Consider the following 7,679-nt stretch of genomic DNA (forward strand, 5'->3'; position numbering starts at 1 on the left):
TAGCCAGTTACCTCTCTCCTACAATGGGGAAAGCGCGTTCATCGTACACAGTACGAGAAAAGCTAGCTGCCATCAGCTACGCTGAAGAGCACGGCAATCGTGCAGCTGGTCGGCAGTACAAAATAAATGAGGTTAACGTACGCAAATGGCGAAAACAGAAGCCCGAATTAATGTCCATGGCGAAAACGAAGAGGGCAAACCGTGGCAGGGGAGCGTGCTTCCCCGCTGTTGAGACGGCCATGCTACAATACGTCAAGGAGCGACGAGATAGTGGCGTGGCAGTATCAACCACTGATGTTCATCTCGAAGCATTGAAGTTGGCCAAACATCAGAACATTCAATCAACTTTCAAGGCATCCAAATCATGGGTAAACTCCTTCATGAAACGACAGCAACTATCCATCCCCCGCCATACACATATTATCCAGCAGGTACCAGAAGCTAAAGAACCCAAGATTTGTAATGAAGAAGATGGCGACACCCGGATGACAGAATAAGAAATACAGTTGTTAATTACTTGTGCTATTATACCTTGTGCTACAGTTACATTTCTTGCTCAATATGACTTATCTAATTACATGTAATAAACAAAAAAAACACGTATTAATTTTCTGATTAATATGGTATAAAGGTTTATATAAACCATTGCCATTTTCACGATCCAAAGATAAATCAACAAAACAATTTGTGGATGTAGATTTTTCAGCTCCTTTTTCAGCGAGTCCTATGTTGTATGCTTACGTCATATACATCTTAAACCGAAAATGGTTATGGAGTATTTAAATAATATAACAATAATAAGAAACTAAACGGGGGATTGGTTCGTTGTCGTAAATACATCTCAACCGTCACCCGCTCCAATTAACCGCAACACAACATTGTCTTTTCTACGTTGTTTTAGTGAATAGTTAAGTCTACCACCGCGTAATGTGACAGTGGCACACAGCGGCATTTGCTTGCAATCGCTACGCTTTTATCATATATATAGATATTACTTAAGAATTATTCCAACTAACGGACTAGTTCATAAATTGCAGAACAAATATTTTCCACGTTGCATGATAAAATGTGAAGTTGTGTTTTATAAAACATAATACACTTTAATTGATAATGAAACCTTAAATTATAATAGCACTGCTTATCATTTAGACAATTTTGATTTTAAATACCAACTCAATCATAACAACTCGGCCATCTCCGGCAAGCTTCGAGATAGATACTGGCCGAGGTGTTTCGATAGATACCCCCCCCCCAATAGATGGTAACACGGTACTATTACAATATCCTTTATGTTTCAAAACCTCCTACTCAGTAATCTCCCTTGGCGACAGCAAAAAGGCGAGTTTTGAAAAAAAATAACATTGAGCTTAATTGTTTGTTTTGAAATTATCATCCGAAAGAATGAACTCCAGATATTTCCCTCTTAATGTATAGTATTTTTTTTTATCCCCGTTCTATTTACTCAAGAGTAGAATGTGTTCACAAAAACAAAATTATAATATATATTTAAGCCGGAATTTACATAACGGGGGTTTCCCATGCCGGTACAAATAAAAGGTGATTTACATGCTATTGAAAATCATGTATTAGACCAATGCCTCTTATTTCTTCCGAAGAAACGTGTGTATATTTTTGGTGTAATTTTTATAGTTCGTACCGGAGGATAAGCTTGGAAAAATCAGAATATCTTAACTATAATTCCGGACTTAAACTATTATAACAATATAATCAACCATAATGTCCTTCGGACGTATGTATACCCAACATATTATCATTGAAATAATAACCATATTTCTGTTATCTACATGCACGTTTTTCTTCTAATTTTATTGCGCCGACTTGATGCTATGCATCATTTTTGTCTTGTTTTGTATTGATGTGCTGCTGCAATTACGAGTACAGACAAACCACTTTACCTCCAGACGAGTTGTATCATGTTCAAAGTAACTGTCACAAACATCTCATTTCGTATGCAACTCGCCATCTCGAAAGAGCACATAACAGACATCTCGTATCGTATGCAACTCGCCATCTCGAAAGAGCACATAACAGACATCTCGTATCGTATGCAACTCGCCATCTCGAAAGAGCACATAACAGACATCTCGTATCGTATGCAACTCGCCATCTCGAAAGAGCACATAACAGACATCTCGTATGCGGGTGTTATGTTAGATCTTAAAAGGGTGTTTTACTTTCGTCAGGCAAACGAATTACGCTTTAACGCTTGTATTGTATGGCATACTATACCGATTAATCTTCTTTTCCGGCTGAACTCATCGACGACGTTAAAGGCAAACATTAAGCATTCTAATACTCTCAGGGACTTCGAGAATCGAAAACTTCGACCCAAGCGGGATTGTTAACCTTCAGTATTGAGAAATTGGCCCTTTACATCTAGTCTGAGCCAACCAGGAATTCGAGCCAAACGAGTTTGAGCCAGCGAGGTTCGGCTGCATTGTATGGCATACTACACCGATTAATCTTCTATTCCGGCTGAACTCATCGACGACGTTTCAGGCAACCATCAAGCATTCCAACACCACGATTACCTCTAGTGATTGCAATGATACTTGCATATTTTCTTCACTGTTGATTCATGGTAAGGTAAATCCACTCAATGATAATATCCCAGAGGTAGTGCATGCTTGTTACATTATCAAGGGCGGGCGATTTCAATTTGTTAATTATAATGGCTATTGCCGTCTGATAGTTAACATATTTACCTAGAGGGACGTTTAACAGAGATCCCGTGTGACATTGCTTTACACTGGTGCACTTTTACGAACCAGAGGTGCTCTAATTTGGGTTAACCACTGTATGTGCACTATGGTTCGAACTCGAACACGACTAATTCTCTTACAGGGGTCGATTAAAATGGACGAATTTCCATGTGGCGTAATAAAATACACCCCTTCACTCAGATTGTCCTAATTTCCCTTAAGTAAGAATACATATTTAGATAAGCATTTGGAATCGGTTTGTGTATGTGGTGTTGGGTTTGTGCCTGTGGTGTTGGGTTTGTGTATGGTGTGTTTGGTTTGTGCCTGTGGTGTTGGGTTTGTGCCTGTGGTGTTGGGTTGGTGCCTGTGGTGTTGGGTTTGTGTATGTGGTGTTCGGTTTGTGCCTGTGGTGTTGGGTTTGTGCCTGTGGTGTTGGGTTTGTGCCTGTGGTGTTCGGTTTGTGCCTGTGGTGTTGGGTGTGCGCCTGTGGCGTTTGGTTTGTGCCTGTGGTGTTGGGTTAGTGTATGTGATAATCGGGTTGTGTATTTGGTTTGTGCCTGTGGTGTTGGGTTTGTGCCTATGGTGTTGGGTTTCTGTATGTTGTGTTGGGTTTGTGCCTGTGGAGGTTGAGATTGTGTATGTGGTGTTGGGTTTGTGTATGTGGTGTTGGGTTTGTGTATGTGGTGTTCGGTTTGTGTATGTGGTGTTCGGTTTGTGCCTGTGGTGTTTGGTTTGTGCCTGTGGTGTTGGGTGTGTGCCTGTGGTGTTGGGTGTGTGCCTGTGGTGTTCGGTTTGTGCCTGTGGTGTTGGTTTTCTTCCTGTGGTGTTTGGTTTGTGTATGTTGTGTTGGGTTTGTGCCTGTGGTGTTCGGTTTGTGGATGTGGTGTTCGGTTTGTGTATGTGGTGTTCGGTTTATGCCTGTGGTGTCGGGTATCTTCTTGTGGTGTTTGGTTTGTGTATGTTGTAATCGGTTTGTGGATGTGGTATTCGGTTTGTGTATGTGGTGTTCGGTTTTTGTATGTGAAGTTGGGTTTGTATTTGTGATGATGGGTTTGTATATGTGGTGTTTGTTTTGTGTATGTGGTGTTCGGTTAGGTATGTGGTGTTCAGTCTGTATATGTGGTGTTTGGTTTGTTTATGTGGTGTTCGGTTAGGTATGTGGTGTTCGGTCTGTATATGTGGTGTTTGGTTTGTGCCTGTGGTGTTGGGTTTGTATAATTGGTGTTCGGTTTGTGCCTGTGGTGTTTGGTTTGTGTATGTGGTGTTTGGTTTGTGCCTGTGGTGTTTGGTTTGTGTATGTGATGTTGGGTTTGTGCCTGTGGTGTTTGGTTTGTGTATGTGTTGTTTGGTTTGTGCCTGTGGTGTTTGGTTTGTGTATGTGGTGTTTGGTTTGTGTATGTGGTGTTCGGTTTGCGCCTGTGGTGTTTGATTGTGTATGTGGTGTTTGGTTTGTGTATTTGGTGTTGGGTTTTTGTATGTGGTGTTCGGTTTGTGCCTGTGGTGTTTGATTGTGTATGTGCTATTCGGTTTGTGTATGTGATTATTGGGTTGTGTATTTGGTTTGTGTCTGTGGTGTTGGGTTTGTGCCTGTGGTGTTGGATTTCTGTATGTTGTGTTGGGTTTGTGCCTGTGGATGTTGGGTTTGTGTATGTGGTGTTGGGTTTGTGTATATGGTGTTTGGTTTGTGCCTGTGTTGTTGGGTGTGTGCCTGTGTTGTTTGGTTTGTCCCTGTGGTGTTAAGTTTGTGCCTGTGGTGTTGGGTTTGTGTATGTGGTGTTTGGTTTGTGTATGTGGTGTTCGGTTTGTGCCTGCGGTGTTCGGTTTGTGCCTGTGGTGTTTGTTTTGTGCCTGTGGTGTTCGGTTTGTGGATGTAATGTTCGGTTTGTATATGTGGTGTTTGTTTTTGTGTTTATGGTATTCGGTTTGTGTATGTGGTGTTGGGTTTGTATATGTGGTGTTTCGTTTGTGTATGTGGTGTTCGGTTTGTGTATGTGGTGTTCGATTTGTATATGTTGTGTTTGGATTGTGCCTGTGGTGTTCGGTTTGTGAATGTGGAGTTTGGTTTGTGTCTGTGGTGTTTGGTTTGTGTCTGTGGTGTTGAGTTTGTGTATGTGTTGTTCGGTTTGTGACTGAGGTATTCGGTTTGTGTATGTGGTGTTGGTTTTATGCCTGTGGTATTCGGTTTGTGTATATGGCGTTCGGTTTGTGCCTGTGGTGCTGGGGTTGTGCCTGTGGTATTCGGTTTGTGTATGTTGTGTTGGGTGGGTTGTGCCTGTAGTATTCGGTTTGTGTATGTGGTGTTGGGTTTGTGCCTGTGGTGTTGGGTTTGTGCCTGTGGTGCTGGGGTTGTGCCTGTGGTATTCGGTTTGTGTATGTGGTGTTGGGTGGGTTGTGCCTGTAGTATTCGATTTGTGTATGTGGTTTTCGGTTTGTGTATGTGGTGTTGGGTTAATGTATGTGGTGTTCGGATTGTGTATGTGGTGTTTGGTTTGTGCATGTGTTGTTTGGTTTGTGTATGTTGTGTTGGGTTTGTGCCTGTGGTGTTTGGTTTGTGTATGTTTTGTTTGGTTTGTGCCTGTGGTGTTTGGTTTGTGTATGGTGTTGGAGTTGTGTATGTGGTGTTTGGTTTGTGCCTGTGGTGTTTGATTGTGTATGTGGTGGTTGGTTTGTGTATGCGATATTGGGTTTGTGTATGTGGTGTTGGGTTTGTGTCTGTGGTGTTGGTTTTGTGCCTGTGGTATTCGATTTGTGTATATGGTGTTCGGTTTGTGCCTGCGGTGTTCGGTTTGTGCCTGTGGTGTTCGGTTTGTGTATGTGGTGTTTGGTTTGTGCCTCAGGTGTTGGGTTTGTGTATGTGGTGTTGGGTTTGTGCCTCTGGTGTTGGGTTTGTGCCTGTGTTGCTGGGTTTGTGCCTGTGTTGTTGGGTTTTTCATATGTGGTGTTTGGCTTGTGTATGGGGTGTTCGGTTTGTGTAAGTGGTGTTTGGTTTGTGCCTGTGGTGTTTAGTTTGTGTATGTGGTGTTCGGTTTGTGTATATGGTGTTTGGTTTGTGCTTGTGGTGTTTGGTTTGTGCCTGTGGTGTTTGGTTTGTGCCTGTGGTGATCGGTTTGTGTATGTGGTGTTTGGTTTGTGTCTGTGGTATTTGGTTTGTGCCTGTGGTGTTGAGTTTCTGTATGTGGTGTTGGGTTTGTGTATGTTGTTTTAGGTTTGTGCCTGTGGTGTTTGGTTTGTGTTTGTGGTGTTGGGTTTGTGCCTGTGGTGTTTGGTTTGTGTATGTGGTGTTCGGTTTGTGTTTGTGGTGTTCGATCTGTGTATGTGGTGTTCGGTCTGTGTATTTGGTGTTCGGTTTGTGTATGTGGTGTTTGTACGTTTTGGTCTGTAGTTCGTTGTTGCCCATGCCTTGACCTGAAATCAGTTTTTTTTTACAATACTTGTCATTGTCGTCTTTCTTGAATTATTTTCACAATGGACAATACAGGTAGTGGCAATAAGGCCTTAAAAGAAAGCGACATTTGGGTAATAATATGGCAATGCAAACTGAAGTTATTACGGTAATGACAAAGCAAACTGTTAAGTTTATTATGAACCATTGAAATTTAACATTAGTGATTTATGAACATACATTCATTTACTGACGTAACAAAAATGAGAACCAAAGCGATCTTGAAGTGTTAGTGCAACTTTACCAAAATGCTTTTGAAGCAGTGTAAGCAAGAAATAATAAATCTTACAGTCTTATGAACAAATTATCACACCGTTTATTCATATAGTTCAAAAACAAATATATCATACACACATTCAATACGAAACAGTAGAACCATTTTTAAGGCCAACTAAAAGACACTTAAACAATGCCTTTTAATATGGGCTTGAAGACAAACGCGAAGCGTTTGTCTATACAAGCCTTCTTACGGTTTGTACGTGTATGCAAGGGACTACTTCTTTTTTGCCGGAGTGATAGGCATTAAAAAATTTGGGCACCACTGAACCGTGAAAATGAGAACCAGAAAAGCTCGTTATATATTGTTCATATAAAGCGCGTGCATGCCGGCAAGCAAATTGTACATGTTAAGGGCGGGGTTTTACCTCCGTTAACCAATGAAAATCAATACGGAAATACCCGAGGTACATGTACAATCCACCTTCGGCACCTCCATAAAAGGAGTGGATAACACATATAATGAATACACGTCTAAAGAGTACTTCTTTAAACCGGAAATTATATTTCATAACTCTGCAATAATAATACAAAACGAACAGGGTTTGTCATAACAATTGTGTTTCTATACCCCTCATCTTAAAAAATACCGTTTAAACTTGATATCTTAATAATTCAGTTAAATGTATTTATGCGCATTTTACGACAGCTGATGTAAACAATGATTTGCATATAGGCACATTGCAGGTGCGCGTGACGTCTTCCTTCAATGTGTCTTCTTACTAAGTATTTTATAGAAACTTTCATCATGATGCAATAACACGGATTTAACGTAGTCCAAATTATTGTACGTTGACGGATTTTTTTTAGATTTTTGATATGGCAAATCCTTCACGTACAAATTGTTAAGTATCAAAAGTGGGTAGTTGTTCCGATCAGGATTCCGGGTTAAAGCATATAGCGTCTATAAATTATCATAAAAACAAGAAATATTACCAGATAATGTTATTTTATATTAGTTCCGTACACAAAAAATAAACATCCAACTTATAATTATTTATGAGTTTGACGGCTTTTCTTCATTTCATTCTGCCAAAACATAACGATATATACATGAAGGGCACATGCAAGGCTTCAGGGCACAGTTAAAAGTGATTAAGTTTGGTCACATAAGAGTATTATAAGACCATTGATACTGTTTGTTCCATTCCTAATGAATTTCTTTCATGTTGTTTGTCAATCATTTCTGGTGCGGCTTTGACAATTATAAATAATATTATTTTCTAATGAAATTGCTG

This window comes from Mya arenaria, chromosome 5 (genome assembly GCF_026914265.1).
Source record: "Mya arenaria isolate MELC-2E11 chromosome 5, ASM2691426v1".
Taxonomy (NCBI): Eukaryota; Metazoa; Mollusca; class Bivalvia; order Myida; family Myidae; genus Mya; species Mya arenaria.